Genomic DNA, 12,932 nt, shown 5'->3' on the forward strand with positions numbered 1-12,932 from the left:
TGTGGTTCAGTACCACATTATCAATTATTTCACCTGTTTCATTATTTTACTTGGCTATTGATGCTGCTGTTCTGATTGGACTGATTCCTCTCCACAACAGTGCTGTAAGGAAGTAAGGATGTTAGTCAGTGAAGTAACACACCACAAATAATTTAAACAATCTGACTTATCGCCGTAGATTTTTCATCCACACTTGTGTACATGATTTAGTTTTAGTTTTCTCAATATTTCAGTTGATTAAATACTACAATGGATTAGAACAACGATGAAGTAATGACTTGAAACTTTGTCAAGTCAAATCATGGTCTTTTTGTACGTTTTTTCTTTCTATCATTTAGGAAATTGTAGTAGCACACGAAAACTATCCCGTGACGACGGCTACTGTATATAATTGTTGATCTTTGTTCGCAAATAGTTTGCTTTTTGCATTAGATTTCAAATATTTAGCTTTGAAGACGGTGCTGCAGAAAGAGGCATTCGTACACGAATGTTCACTAACGAAATATTCGTAAATTAATGGATATTTGATAACGCAAGAGTGAATCTTGCGAAAGAGTTACAGCCAAGTTAAAGCCTTAAGAGCCAAAAAACACTCGAAAAGTTTTTCAACATCTTTATATGTACCACAATTTTTTTATTTTGAACCCCGTTGAATACGATTGATACATCTTTCTATTTTCCCAGCATTTCATTTCAGAAAAAAAACCGTATTAGTTAATTGGATACGTTTGCATGGCTCACGTCACAGAATCTACGTATCATCAGATCTTATCTTGTTACGACGTAGATGTTAATCAAGTAATTATTGTGACTTGGTTAATAAAAACAATTTGTTTTGAACATTTAAATTATATAAGTAAAGTGTTTGGCATTTTGACATTCCTCGGATAATAAACAATTGGATCTTGTCATTGATTTTAGAAGGAATCGAAGAATAGGTACCATACTAACATTAGTATGTTTACAATTTTTAAAAATTGCTTGATAAAATACATTTCAATGAGTTGTCTGTTAATTTTGTCTGTGTCCAGTCTCAGTTTGTTTGTGACCTAGTGCGTTCGTGCCAAAAATATTCGGAAAGTGTGCTTGAATCTGAATTAAATTCAAGGATAAGGGTAAGAACATTCTAATACTCACAAGTTTCTCAAAATTGATCTAGTTTGCTTGCTCAGGGTTCCTACCCACTGATATTATTTCCCTATTTTCATGTGATTTCCCATCGGTAACTAAGAAGGATGATGGATTTTGTTTCTGTTCGAATCTTGTAACGCTGCCAACTTCGTTTACTTGATATTACTGTGGAAATACGAATGAGTCCGAACAAAGCTTAATTACCTCATGAATTCGTCAAATATTACTTGCTATTTTCTACCGAATCTACACACAGTTTCTAGAAAAAGAAACAAGGGAACGTTTGTGCGTAAAAGTCGGTCGCTTTAAATAAAGATCCAATGCCGCATGACAGATGGCTGAGTTGAAAACAAACTTGACCTTGACGCCAAGTAAGATGTATTGTGGACTGACTAGCGGCCGGCGCGATGGATAAATACAGAGTGATCAAAAAAATCCGTCCAAGCAAGTTATAAAGTGGAGTACTTAGTCGTTCGTCATGGGCCATATTGAAAATAACTCCACAATACAAATAACAAAAACAAATCGTACCACTTGAACGTTAGTATGAATTGAATTGATAGAAATATGAATTGAAAAATCTAGTAATCGTTACTACAAAATAGAAATCGAAAGCTTCCTAATGCTACTGTTTCATATCATTCTATCAAAACATACAGTATCGTAAATCATGTCAGCGTAGTAAACGAAATAAAAAATAATCATATTTATTGATTTACCTACTCAAGTTTTGACGTAAAATGCTAATATTGTACCTGTTTCCTAGAAGTAATATTTAGTATAGACGAAGTAAACGATATTGTGTACTTTTGAAGTTGACGGCACTCTCAAAGACCAAAAAAACCAATACATAGAAATGAACTGGCTGCGAACTAGTCCACGCGGACTGTAGAATTGGCGGTTCCTATTGAATAATTTTTACTAACCGAGTGTTATGATTGGCTGAAGAGTCATAAAATTTAATTTGAAGTCACGTTACGGTGACAAATGAAATCGGGGAATGCGGGGATGGTTATCGCTGTCATGTTCAACCTGTTTAAAAACCTGTTTAAAAATAGTAATAACGAGTGTGATAACAACGCAGACGTTTTCCCGTGTAGTGATTCCAATAGCGATGGTGAACAATGCGAAAAAGAGATACCAGTGAATAACATTCGGATGCATTTGAACATTGAAACACAGAGAGTATGTTTCAATGTATATAAGAATCTACATCTCGAGTTTGGTTTCGAGGGAAACAAACTATTACAAGCAACATCAGATTTCCTTTTTCAACTGTACGGAAAATAATCAAAAACAAACCTTATGAACGCAAGACGCGATGTGATATAGGATTACAAACCAAACCTTAAGATGTTCATCAAATAAAATCAATTGACAAAACAATATACGACTGTTATAAAAACAATAAGATTCCTGCAACTGAAATCATGAGGAAGAAATTGAATACTTCCGGGCATACCGTGAGCTGCTGTGACAAAACTATTCAGAATTGGATAAAGAAACTCGGATTTAGATTTGAAATAATTAACAAACGTCAAGCAGTTATGGAAAACAAGAATAGTGGAATTGCGTAACAAATACTTAGAACAAATAACTGAATATAGACAAGAACAACAGCAAATTTTCTATTTGGCCGAATATTGGTATAACACTCACGACAGTTACGAAAGGGTGGACTGATGGTTCGAGAATGTGTACGCATAACATGCCTGCAAACAAAGGATCCCGACTAATCATTGTGCATTGCGGAGGAAGTACAGGATTGGTTCCGAATTCTTTGAAATTATATGGAAAATAACTTGAAGACTGCAGTTTTGACAGTCAAACCAAAAACCAACTACTTGAAGTTTTACAGACAAAACATTTGAAAACGTGTATGCCGTTGAAAGTATTGCTGAAAAGTATGGACACACCATACTGCGACTTCCCCCTTATTTTTGTGTTTTCAATCCCATCGAGTTGATTTGGGGAAAATTGAAATTACTTGAGTAAGTAGTATTCAGAAGTATTTTTATTATCACCGTGTTATTTGAATCCCTACTTTCCAACTCACCTATATGAACGGAATAATTATTATAAATATAATATATATATATATATATATATATATATATATATATATATATATATATATATATATATATATATATATATATATATATATATATATATATATATATATATATATATATATATATATATATTAAATAAAATCCATTGTGAAAATTCTATAAATACTATCATGGATAGTGTTATTAATTTTCATCAAGTAACTGGTAATAATTTGAAAACTGAAAGGTTTCCCACAGGACTACCAACGAAACATGCAATAGCAAAAAACGTGTCACATTATTTCCACCTTGAATATCTACAGGTGTTAGTGTTTTATTGATCATGTCTACGTCAGTTGCCTTATCAGTGTCGCATGGGAAAGCTAATTACACCTCTATTCATAAAACAGTTTATGTTATCACATCCCGTACCTAATATATAATGATAGTATCTCGTTAAGGTTAACAAATTGTCACTGTCAATTGAATCGATGTTTCGGATTTTTCATTTAAAAAAAGATAAGAATTCCCCTTCATTTTTTAAAGATAATATTGAAACATTCGTGTATATATAGGTTTTAATAGATTCTTTCGTAATTTTCAAAAATTTCATTGGTGAGTTGAGCTTCTGGGCGTCCAGAATATATCACAAATGAAAACTCATTCACGTTTCTGTGAGGTTATTTCATTGCAATGTTGAAATTCCATGAAATTTGGAATATTATATTGCAATAAACATAAAAGTAGATTGTTTGAATTCGTCTCAGACAAATATTATCTTTAATTTTTTCAGATATTATTTGCACATAAAATATCAATTTAGAATTATGCCGTCTGCATTTCTCCTGACAGTCAGTAGTTGGTTGTATTTAGTTATGAGTACATTGGTTTATGGACAATGATTATTTTTAACCTTGGGAAACTCCAATAATTTGGGTGTTGATAAAGGGGTGTCGTATAATTTGTTACTTTTTGAATTCAGAGAAAGGTAAGAAAAATTATCAGTTCGTTTTTCCAATTATTTCGTGCTTTCTATGCAGACGCAGACATGCAGTGTTCAAAATGCGAATGCGTTTTCTGATTGAAGCTACAAGTGTTTTATTCAAGAATATAATTTTGCAGTTCTGTTCATTTTATATTCCCATGGTATGTTATAGAGTTGCATTCTTAGTCTATTCTTAAGAATTGGTTTATGTGTCTTATTCCATTTTGCTGTAATTAACTAGCATTACCTAACCAGTAAGTCTGTTTACTTCTCATGTTATTTCTTCACACATCACATCAACATCTGCAAATATGCAAGTCTATATGTTAAAAAAATTCTACACATCACGCACAAGCTATACCCAATTCAGCTTCAGTGATTACCCTGTTTATTCATATTCATCAAAATATTACATGACATACAGTCTTAAAGATTCATGAATGAACATTATTATTATCTCTTAGTCAACTAAATGCACGTTTTATTCTGAAATTCAATCCGGGAAACTGAGAATTTCTTATATGAAACAAATATTTAGTTTATAGTAAAAATATAAGAAAAAAACAATACAGTGTATGGTATAATTTTTTACTATAAAGAGTTTTACAAAAACCGCGACACGTGTTTCGCTATACAATAGCTTCCTGAAGCGAAAACTAGTTTACGCTTGACTTCCATTGTCTAATATTACATGTCATACAGTTTTAAAGATTCATGAATAAACATTATTATTATCTCTTAGTCAACTGAAAGAACCAATACAAATGAAAAATTAAAAAGAATAGCTGAAAATGAAAATTATATTAAGCAAAAAAACCTGAAATGAAAATAGAACAATCAAACACAAAAAATTAAAGTTACTTAACGACGTTTCGATTGTTAGTATCCACAATCGTCTTCGGGTGATGACTGGGTCATTCGAGTACTTTCACTAATATCCTCTTCCCGCTTCACTGGTTTAGCGGGAGATGACCGTTTGACCGTTTTTCGCTTGATAATTGGTTCACTTGTATTTTATTTTACTGTAATTTCGTTTCAGGTTTTTTTGCTTAAACTATGTAATTTTTTTTCTGATATTGAACTTTCATTTGTTAAATTATAAAACAACAATTGAAATTAATTAACGCTCCGGGGCGACTTCATTGATTCCTTTGGCGCATTTGCTTTTTCAGCTACAGAAAAACCCGGAAAAACCTGCAGCACCACATCATCTGAAAATCTTGATCTGCCAATGTCCTCTCTCTCATAAAACAAAATGTAGGGTGTCTCCAGAGACTCCAATGAATTTAATACATCGCCAAAACACTTCGTGACACGACTATCGTCAAACTTAAACCAGTCCGTTTCGTCTTTGAGCAAGGCGTATTAATGACCAGATTCAACGCCAGAACCACAGTGAACAATAACTGCATGGATATTATAATAGTGGTCGGCTAGATTGAGATGTTCATCTATTTCGAACCTTCGAAATAGTTTCTTGCTTCCGTCAGAGGTTGAGTCTTGTTTGAAGATCATCAGTGTTATTATTAGATTGACTGGTGCCTCACCTATACTTGTTTCCTTATAAGAGTCAAGTTAGTTTGGCGCATGTTTGGCAATACAGTCGATCATCACCTGTTAAAAATTTCATTTTCAGATGATTTAACAATAACCTTTGCACAAACTGATGATTAGTCATATTAGGAAATGCTAGATGAAGTTCCAAAAATTCACATAAGTTTTCACTACCTCTTGAACATTTACTACAAAGTAAACAAGTGAGGATTTTTCCAGCAAAAGATTTACAAACACAAGACGAGATGGACTGTACGGAATCATTCAATGTCATTGTAACCTCTCACAGAAAAATGTACCTTGACGGGCCAGAATACTAATATATAAATATTTCCAATTCATCATTATAGAGAATAAATATGGAAAACTATTTCAGAATGAAGATTGATTCAGTGATCACAACAAAAGCATTACCATAAGAAAATAAGTTTCCAAACCGAAATATAAAATTAAAAATTTTATAGGTGTGTTTCAAGTAACTGCAAAAATTTGTTTCGAAAAATATTCTGTCAATTGACACTCCTATCTTTTATCTGAATAGATTTTTTTCGAAACGATTCTTGTCCGTTCTCTTTATCAAATATTAAATAAGTCTCTTCAGTATCACAATTAATAACTCGTTTACTCGATCAAAAGTTACATGAGGAACGATCAAACCCAGGGTTGTTACCAACCACATCAAGGCATCGACATCCATTCAAATTTGAAAATATTTAATGAAAAGGGAACATTTTTAAAGAAACATCAGTTTTTTACACAAAACTTTTTGTTTTAACGTGATAGGCCTTCACGTCTACATTGATGTTCGAATGGAACCTCAGGTATTTTTAGTTTTTTTATATTGATATTCACCGCAACATCAAAATCTGCAGTAGTTTTTCAAAGCGTTTCTAGACAATATTTGAAGATGTCGTTTATCTAAAATTCATATGAACACTGAATGATATAAAAAATCGCTTTTCTCTATTCAGTTTGTATTCCAAACATTCATTATAGAATTGAATCAGATATCATTCACTGGATTGCTACACAATATGCATTTCATCAGTTCGGACTTCCATTATCTAATATGATATAAGTCAATTGATTTGAAATCCCAGAAAGAATCTGTAAAAAAATTAAAAGATTAGCTGAAAAATAACAACAATATTAAGCAAAAAACTGAAATTACAATGAAATAACATACAAGCAACAACCAAAAAAATAAAAAAAATTGAACTATTAATACGAGCTGAAAAAATTAAACAATTATTAATAAGAAACGAAAATTAAAAAATATAAAATTAAAAGATTCCAAACCAAGTTACTTCACGACGTTTCGATTGTTAGTATCCACAATCGTCTTCGGTTGATAACTTCTTTCAGGGATTTCAAATCAATTTATATCATATTAGACAAAGGAAGTTGGAACTGATGAAATGCACCACGAAACATTGTCAACCACCTTCAAACAAACGCTACACAATATGTTGAATGAAAGAGGTAAAATGTCACTTACATGGAAGACTGTCATCCTCAATAGTGGACATCCGATGTTTTGGAATAAGTCACTTGCTTTCAGCAATCACGAATGAGTTGAATCTACTCATGTTAGCGATGACAGTACGTAATGACATTCATTCGCTTACTTTATTAAATCCTAAGCTATAGGAATCTTGTTAACCCTGAAATGGTTTATTTTTAGGAGATATCAATTTATGGTAAAAAAAGATTTTGGCTTTCTATTTCTCCATCTTTCAAAGACAGGAATAAAGCAATCAATTTCAAAAAATCAACTCTATACAAAAATATGTTGATCGTACAAAGAAAGGACCGAACTCTGACAATTGACAACGACCATCTTGTAGAAGCTAATCTGTTAAATCAGTTTTCATTTATTCAGTCTATTTTGCCAAATCATCATGGACGGATGTAGCATTCAACAACACGTGCAAATACTTTTCTTTTATCAAAATAGGTTTTCTGATCGGACAAAGTACCGCGCGCTACGCCCATTTAACGGTCGTCATAATCGTACATTGAGTACACTGGTTCAGTGTACTCAATGTACGACCAATGGTGGAACAATGGTCGATCGACCAATCCACATGAGATTCAACGAGCTTCTAATGCATCCCCAAAAAGTCACTGTTTAATGTGGATTTTGGCTGGCGGCATCATCGGTCCATACTTCTTTGAGAACAACGTTGGCCAGGACATCACTGTCAACGGCGAGCACTATAGGTCGATGATTACCAACTTATTTTGACGTGAATTTGAGGATCTGGACACCAACGTCAAAGTGCTCATGTAGACATTCTACATGAGCACTTTGAGGACATAGCCATGTCACGTAGAGTGGATGTGAACTGGCCACCGAAATCGTGCGATTTGACCGCTTTAGACTTTTTCTTGTGGGGTAATGTTAAGTCGTAGATGTATGCGAATGAGCCACAAACCACAGCGCTCCTCAAAGCCAACATAACTCATAGCATCGGTCAAACTCAGCCTGATTTATTCGCCAGAGTCATGGATAATTACGACGTTTCGGATGCGCTCCACCCAGAGAAGCCGTGGCGGACATTTGAACGGTGTTATATTTCGCTCATAATGGCATCAGTAGGTTTTCCAAACGAATAAAAAATTCCGATATCTCTCACACACTCTCTGTTTTATTTAAATTTAAAGATAGGAAGCGCTTAATGAAAGGCCCTGTATGAAGATGGAGAAGTAGAAAGCCAAAACACTGATTTTCTAAAATATGTTTCGAAATGAACTAAACACGAGTAATTTGTTCGAAAATAAAATAAAACAACTATTCAGACATTGCACTGCCGGTTTCAATATAATTCGCACATACCTCTGCGATATAATTTCAGTGTAAGGATTACCCGATGTGAAACATCAGTAATTGATTGGAGACTTCGAGTATTCGAGATAACACTTTCTTCTCATATTGTGAGGTTATCCGTCGACAGTGCGTTCGCGACCATTTCACTGATCGAAAGTTCAACGCGTGATGGTTTTTTTTCTATCATTTTGAAATTAACAAAAGGTATTTATTTCATTCGTCAAACTTCAGTTGGAAGGAGTTGATATAAATTGTTTATATACCACCTAAGATTTTGTATTCGATAAAAAACGGATTGGGTCAGTCCAGGAATATTGAACAAGGTCATCATTTCATTTGTAATTTGCAGGCCCGGCTTTTTAAGTTTTATTATTTATAAGCTCAGCACAGTTATCTTATCAATTCATGGTCGTCATAGAGATGTCTAATCATGTGTGATCCGGATAAAGAATTTTGGTACTAGAATGAAAGGTTTATAATATGCTCGATATACTCAAAAGTCTGCAAACAAATGGGCGGTACACTTTTTAATTTTTTATCTGTATCATATATATATATATATACGAGGTTTGTTAAAAAAATGAGGTGAATGTTCAAATTTCGCCGGCTACGTACATTCGATTAGCGAGTTTTTAATTTTCAATATTTTTATATTTGTACACTCGTCTCGATCATGCTCATAAACAATTGAAATGTCGACAGTAGCATACGGTGGCAACCCAAATTGCAGCTCTTTGAGTTTTTCTTGGTCTTCTACCAATGTTCAGCGAACTGAAGGTAGATCCAATACTGAGAAAGCCAGTGGACAATACAGTCTCGCAAAAGAAATTCTATTAAGCTTCAAAACTATTACACCAAACAGAGAGGACTGGAAAAAGGACCCACCGGTTCAGTTGAAGAAAACTTGGTGTACGGACGATTAAAAAACCCAAGGAGTAGGAGCAGTCATATATGGAAGCAGAGCGTAGACGAGAATCGCACTCAGCCTCGAATAGAACGCAACAGTGTTTCAGGCAGAAGCTGCCGCTATCGAACACTGCGTAGGAGAATTGCTCAGGAAGGAAGAACGTTGACAACAAAACAATTGCCATTTTCTCCGAGAGCCAGGTGGCAATTAAGGGGCTCAGCACCTACCAAGTTTTTTCTCGACTTGTAGGGAGGTGTCAATAAACTAGGTGCCCACAATAGGGTGACCCTGGCCTCTATACACGGACACGAAGGACACAAGGGTGAAGGTTCATCTAAGGTAGATCCAGAACCCTTCTGTGGGCTGGCGAAGACGAACATGAAAACGTCCATCAATTCGTGGATGTAAGCCAAATGCTGAAATTGGTGGAACAAGTTTCCAGGAATGAAGCTGGCGAAACAGTTCATGAAAGAACTTTCGTCCAAATTCACGGAAGACCTGCTAAAGCACAACCTCAAGGTTGTAAGGGTCCTGGTAGGTCTACTACCTGTCGTTTCATAAAACATATTAGCATTATTGGCCTGGCGGAAGAAATGCCAAACCAGTTCAGCCAGGAGGAAGAAGACGAAACCACACTTAACGTGGTATGTGAATGCGAAGCGTTAGCAAGGCTAAGGTATGGGAGATGCAGGAATGAGAAACTAAAATCTATAACCTAAATGAAGGCTTTGGAATTTCATTTTGCCTACTTGTGTTTTAGGTGTTTGGGATGCCTCTCTGTATTTTCTTTTCAGTATTTATTAAAAGTTTTTTTGGCATATTGTTACACTTTCGTTACATTTTCAATTTCACCTCGTACATTGCTGATCCTGATACGTTTTGCCCAATGTGCAACGTCTACATTGAAATAAAAAAATAATTACAGTGGTGCAATTTTCTATTGTCTTGATTTCATAAAGATGTTAACCTGTTTCAGGGTGTTTTTCAAAGTTCCGAAATGTTTAAAACTAACTTGTTTCGTATTCGTTGTGTAGTTTTTGTAAATGATCCTTGTTCATAGTAGATGAGCTAGATTAAGTTGACCTTGCATAAATATATTTTAATTGAAGGGTACCTAATTAATTGTTGAAACTATTAAAGCGTGTTTTGAGATCAAATTTCCTCTTCGTGTTATGAAATTTGGGAGTCACAAGGATGATAGAAATTGAATAATCTTTCTGTGATCCATTCTAGATAAATAATATTCTTGGAATCTTACTGATATTTAGAATGATTAGCTGTTGCTCGCGACTTCGCCCGCTTAGAATTTGGTTTGTCACATTAAGTTTCGTTTCGTTCGACAGAACATTTTAAACAAGTAGTTAAAATATTTTTTTCATCAACCCAAAACTTCAGGTTTCCAACTTCAAATCTGACGAAATTCAATACAATCTTTCAACCCCTATTTTTTCAGGATTCCCTTTCTCGATGCTTATTTACGTTATGCAAAGAACCTACCTGCATATTTAAGATTCTGGATTCAGCAGCTTCGGCTGTACGTTATTATATGAGTGTCAGGTATCCACTTATTATTGAATAGCATCAGCAAAATAACTGAAAGGATTAGAATGAAATACATTGGAAATCCTACTAATCCTACTCCTACTAATATTATGAATGCGTAAAGTTAGGATGGATGAATGTAATGTATGTATTTACGGTTTTTACTTTTTCACGCCTGAATAGATTCAAATGTAAGTTGGTGTATAAATAGATCATGACCTGGAAAAACACATAGGGTAAGTTCCTACGATAACGCGGGTAAAACAGCGGGGAACAGCTAGTATTATATAAGTGGGTACCTATTGATCGACTAAATCGTATATTAACGTACATCCGAAGCTGCTGAACCTCAAATCTTGAAATATGCAGGTAGGTTCTTTGTATGGCATAAATAAGCATCAAGAAAGGGAATTTCCACCCCCAAAGGAAAAATAGGGGTTTAAAGATTGTATTGAATTTCGTCAGTTTTGAATTTGGAAACCTGAAGTTTTGGGTTGATTAAAAAATATAGTATTCACTTGTTTAAAATGGTCTGTAACGAAACTCAATGTGACAAACCAAATTCTACGCGGACAAAAGCTAGTAATTTATATTTTTACTTGAAAAATACAGTAACTAAAAAAATATGCCAACTGCACTAAGTAATGAATAGCTTCGAGAATTGAATTATGTTACCTATAACGAAATTTCGCAAAACTAACACAAACGTCAACGACGTTTACGCGTCTACCCGCATTCGGGTCGCGTTCTCGGCGATGGCGCCCCTCTACCCCCGCGCATCGTCCCCCTTCGTCTTACAGTAGACACGACGCGTAATGGCTCACTGCGTTGTGTCAAGTTAATCCTATCGTGATACTTTTTAACCAATTTGTCCGAATTACTTAGTGTAAAAGACAAATTTTATTTATATTAAATACTTCAAACGACAATTGTATCAATTTTTATAATAATTTGACAGATATTCTAAGATGTGCATTGTAAAAAAAGAATTCAATTTGATTGTATTTATGTATGTATCTATGTATTTTACATATAGTGGCTACCACATACGAGTTAGATATATGCTATCGCGGACTTTTATTAAGAACTATTTAAGATAAAAAATCTTATGGTACATTATCTGCATAACTCCAACGGTATAGGAAGCGCACGCCAAGATAGCTTTTAGAGATCAAGTATATTTCCGACTTTTGTAAATTGTAGCCTATACGTTATTCTGGTGTATAAGCTGTATTTATGTAAAGTTTCCACTAAATCCGTTCAGTCGTTTAGGCGTGAAAGAGCCACAAACATGCATACATTTATCCATTCTCAAAATTTCACACTTATTATATTAGTATATAGATATACAGGGTGTAACTGAATAAGTGTGAAACATTTAAGAAGGTAATTCCTTATCGAAAAAAAGATAGAATCTTTCATATAAAGAAACTTCATTGGAGCATCCCTTGTTAAGATACAGCCCATTAAAGGGGGTACAAAAAATTTGTATAACAATTTTTTCACAAGGATTGAGATCCGGGGATCGAGCGGACCAGTTCTGTGGTCCTCCTCGACCTATCCACTGATTTGCATATGTTTCAGTTAAATGCTGACATGCTACATGACTGAAATGGGCGGGATCCCCATCATGCATGAAAAACATATCCCTTCTGACGCCCAAAGGAACTTCCTCCAGCAGTACTGGATGCACTTCTCTTAAAAATTAAACGTATGCCTCACAATTTAATCGAAGAGGTAGAAAATGAGGCCCAATTAAATCATTCCCAATAACTCCGAGCCACACGTTAAGAGAAAACTGTTCTTCATGGTTAGTTTCGACAATAGCGTGAGGGTTTTTATCAGCCCATATGTGGTAATTATGAAAATTAATGAACTTGTCACCAGAAAAACTACATTCGTCTCTGAATTCTATCGTTTTCAGAAAGT

General features: G+C 34.4%; 2 protein-coding genes across 12 annotated transcripts in view; one reads left to right on the forward strand and one right to left on the reverse strand.

The window, feature by feature from the left end:
• The window catches only part of LOC111504971 (low density lipoprotein receptor adapter protein 1-A), a 35,473-nt gene extending 34,068 nt beyond the window's left edge, over positions 1-1,405 (reverse strand). The window contains exons 1-2 of one of the 2 annotated variants that reach the window (XM_074180575.1): positions 1,138-1,405; positions 34-102 (exon numbers count right to left, since the gene is read on the reverse strand). The gene's annotated coding sequence lies outside the window, so the exon portion shown is untranslated. The remainder of the gene's footprint in view (positions 1-33; positions 103-1,137) is intronic. The other variant, XM_023159703.2, reaches the window with a different exon arrangement.
• Positions 1-12,932, forward strand: part of PRL-1 (protein-tyrosine phosphatase 4A family member PRL-1) — a 71,789-nt gene that overhangs the window by 47,124 nt on the left and 11,733 nt on the right. Inside the window, exon 1 of one of the 10 annotated variants that reach the window (XM_023159699.2) lies at positions 967-1,115. The exons of 8 other annotated variants lie outside the window; for them this stretch is intronic. The gene's annotated coding sequence lies outside the window, so the exon portion shown is untranslated. Of the gene's footprint in view, positions 1-966; positions 1,116-8,604; positions 8,759-12,932 lie in introns of those variants that run through there. One more of the 10 variants, XM_023159697.2, reaches the window with a different exon arrangement.

The sequence above is a fragment of the Leptinotarsa decemlineata genome, unplaced genomic scaffold (assembly GCF_025532065.1).
Source record: "Leptinotarsa decemlineata unplaced genomic scaffold, Ldec_3_MD MMD2_tig00026299_RagTag_RagTag, whole genome shotgun sequence".
Taxonomy (NCBI): domain Eukaryota; kingdom Metazoa; phylum Arthropoda; class Insecta; order Coleoptera; family Chrysomelidae; genus Leptinotarsa; species Leptinotarsa decemlineata.